We start from the raw sequence: 4,084 nt of genomic DNA on the forward strand, positions 1-4,084 counted from the left end.
CCAAACGGATGAAGGACCTGGTTATTATTTTTTCATTGACTCAAGTTGGTGCAAGACCAACTAGGTGTCTGTCGGTCTTTATTCCAGCTGGAGGAGGGGCTTGAATATAAAGACTCATTTAGTAGTTATTGCTATAGTTCCAAGCAAGTGCTTGAACCAAGACAGATTTTCTTCAAATGAATGGATAAATCCACAGTAAGTTAATTGAGGGAAATGTGCTCTTTTTATTGCTTCATATGTTGAAAAATGTAAGATGGGAACGTTTAAGTATTAAAGTTTAACTATATTTGCCTTGCCATTTAGATTCGGCTACACCGAGATGTGGCAGAAAATCTCAGTGACTATTTTATAAGTTACAGTATGAAAGCCTACATCATAGTAGAGCAGAGCTTTACAGACCAAGAATCTTTTGTGGCTTGAATTAACATCTTAACTGGAAATGATTTCTCACCTTCCCCTTCCCCTTCCCCTTCTCTGCCAGCTCCCCTGACCTTCCAGATATTATGATTATGATTACTCTGGGCAGCTCCCAACAGAATATTAAAAACACGATAAAACATCAAACATTAAAAACTTCCCTAAAAAGGCTTGCCTTCAGATGTCTTCCAAAAGTCAGATACAGTGGTGCCTCGCAAGACGAAATTAATCCGTTCCGCGAGTCTCTTCGTCTTGCGGTTTTTTCGTCTTGCGAAGCACGGCTATTAACGGCTTAGCGGCTTTAAGAAAAAGGAAACAAACTCGCAAGAACTTGCAAGACGTTTCGTCTTGTGAAGCAAGCCCATAGGGAAATTCGTCTTGCGGAACGACTCAAAAAATGGAAAACCCTTTCGTCTAGCGAGTTTTTCGTCTTGCGAGGGATTCGTCTTGCGGGGCACCACTGTAGTTGTTTATCTCCTTGACATCTGACAGGAGGGTGTTCCACAGGGCGGGCGCCACTACCGAGAAGGCCCTCTGCCTGGTTCCCTGCAACCTCACTTCTCGCAGGGAGGGAACCGCCAGAAGGCCCTCGGAGCTGGACCTCAGTGTCCGGGCAGAACAATAGGGGTGGAGACGCTCCTTCAGGTACTCTCCTCATCCACCTGAGGCCGGGGTGTCTTAATTTGTGGCCCCACAAATGATGTGGATTCCAAATCCAACCCACATAGTGATTAATGAAGAGACAGATGTAATAATGGTCAGTACGGTAAGTGTTTACAATGTGGAAGATAATAGCTGTGTCAAGTTTATTTGTGACGACACTTGTACAAAATGAGCAATTGCCAGTATCGGAACAAGTCTAATGATGAACGAAGCCATCATACTTCCACACATGATTTGCTAGGTTGTGATTCCACTGCCTCCCAATGGAATTCCTGAAAATTGACATCTGTCAATGTGCTTTAAAAAATTATTTTTTTATTTATACCCTGCCCACCTGGCTGGGTTTCCCCAGCCACTCTGGGCGGCTTAAAAGGTAAAGGTAAAGGTACCCCTGCCCGTACGGGCCAGTCTTGACAGACTCTAGGGTTGTGCGCTCATCTCACTCTATAGGCCGGGAGCCAGCGCTGTCCGCAGACACTTCCGGGTCACGTGGCCAGCGTGACAAAGCTGCATCTGGCGAGCCAGCACAGCACACGGAACGCCGTTTACCTTCCCGCTGGTAAGCGGTCCCTATTTATCTACTTGCACCCGGAGGTGCTTTCGAACTGCTAGGTTGGCAGGCTCTGGGACCGAACGACGGGAGCGACAATGTGATCGGCAAGTCCTAGGCGCTGAGGTTTTACCCACAGCGCCACCCGCGTCCCTCTCTGGGCAGCTTACAGCACATTAAAAATTGTAAAACATTAGACATATAAAATTTCCTGATACGGTTTTCAAACGTAATCCGTTCCGGAAGACCATTTGACTTCCAAAACATTTGAAAACCAAGGTGCCAAGGGCGGCCTGCAAATTCAATGGAGAAAATTGAAAAAAAACTCAGCAGAAACCATTCAATTTCCGAGGCTTTTTTTTTTTATAATGGAAGCATTCACTTCCAGGTTTTCAGCGTTTGAAAACCAAAACATTCGGCTTCTGAGATGTTTGAAAACTGAGGTAAAGGTAAAGGGACCCCTGACCACCAGGTCCAGTCGTGGATAACTCTGGGGTTGCGGCGCTCATCTCGCTTTATTGGCCGAGGGAGCTGGCGTACAGCTTCTGGGTTGTGTGGCCAGCATGACTGAGCCGCTTCTGGCGAACCAGAGCAGTGCACGGAAACACTGTTTACCTTCCCGCTGGAGTGGTACCTATTTATCTACTTGCACTTTGACGTGCTTTCGAACTCCTAGGTTGGCAGGAGCAGGGACCAAGCAACGGGAGTCATGGGGATTCAAACCGCCAACCTTCTGATTGGCAAGTCCTAGGCTCTGTTGTTTAACCCACAGCGCCACCCACGTCCCCTTTTGTACAATTGTACAAAAGATGTAGTTTCCCAACATGGTGGAAATTCACACCCGTATGTCTGCTGCTGACTGAATGCACTGCATTTGACTGCAAAGGAAGGCGCAGTATAAGAAGAAGAAGAAGAAGAAGAAGAAGAAGAAGAAGAAGAAGAAGAAGAAGAAGAAGAGGAGGAGGAGGAGTTTGGATTTGATATCCCGCCTTTCACTCCCCTTCAGGAGTCTCAAAGCGGCTAACATTCTCCTTTCCCTTCCTCCCCCACAACAAACACTCTGTGAGGTGAGTGGGGCTGAGAGACTTCAGAGAAGTGTGACTGGCCCAAGGTCACCCAGCAGCTGCATGTGGAGGAGCGGGGAAGTGAACCCGGTTCACCAGATTACGAGTCTACCGCTCTTAACCACTACACCACACTGGCTCTCACTATAACTGAAGTAAGCTGTGCTGTGTGTCTGGCTAAAACCAGGAGATAAAAATGTGTGCAAGAGTGAAATGAGAAACCACCTCCAGTTTCATTTGCCTCTCAGGAAAATGTTAAAAATAGTACATAATCCATTTGGAGAGCAAGATCCCCCAGATACGGATACTGCTTTGGGCAGAAAAATTAAAGATACAGCAAAATCCCCCAACCCCCGGCACCTAAGAGGCTTTCAAAATGCTTGGATATAATTATGTGACTGAACATGCTTGAGCAGAAAACGCTGAGCTGTATCTCAGTTAACCTGCATATTACATTTTTCAGGATGCAAGGTGACTTACTAGTACAGTTGTACCTTGGAAGTCGGACAGAATCCGTTCCAAAAGTCCGTTCGACTTCCAAAACGTTCGACTTCCAAAGCACGGCTTTTGATTGGCTGCAAGAAGCTCCTGCAGCCAATCGGAAGCCCCATCAGACGTTTGGCTTCCAAAAGAACGTTCAATTCAAGAACTCTGAAATTTACTGCGTCAACTCCCAAGGCGTTTGGGAGCCGAGGTAGGACTGTAACGTGAAATTGCATTGCTAATTCCAACAAAGGGAAGGGGACTACATTAGTAGCTGAAAAGTCCTTCGTCACAGATCCTCAAGAGTCCCTTCCAACCCTATGATTCTATGCTTTTGTGACCTTTCATAAGCAACATTTACTTCCTTTACGCTCAACCAAATTCAACCCCTACCCTTCTCCCAGCACAAAAATCCCCCTATACTTTCCATCTCTGCACTATCTGGAATGTCTTCCTTCTGCATTCATTATTTTGAGGGGAAACCCAAAGTCTCCAATTTAGCATGGAGCAAGGAGTGGGAATGACAAACCTAGACAGCATCTTAAAAAGTAGAGATATCACCTTGCCAACAAAGGTCCGTATAGTTAAAGCTATGGTTTTCCCAGTAGTGATGTACGGAAGTAAGAGCTGGACCATCAAGAAGGCTGATCGCCAAAGAATTGATGCTTTTGAATTATGGTGCTGGAGGAGACTCTTGAGAGTCCCGTGGACTGCAAGACAATCAAACCTATCCATTCTGAAGGAAATCATTCCTGAGTGCTCACTAGAAGGACTGATCCTGAAGCTGAGGCTCCAATACTTTGGCCACCTCATGAGAAGAGAAGACTCCCTGGAAAAGACCCTGATGTTGGGAAAGATGGAGGGCACAAGGAGAAGGGGACGACAGACGACGAAATGGTTGGACAGT

Source organism: Podarcis muralis, chromosome 13 (assembly GCF_964188315.1).
Source record: "Podarcis muralis chromosome 13, rPodMur119.hap1.1, whole genome shotgun sequence".
NCBI lineage: Eukaryota > Metazoa > Chordata > Lepidosauria > Squamata > Lacertidae > Podarcis > Podarcis muralis.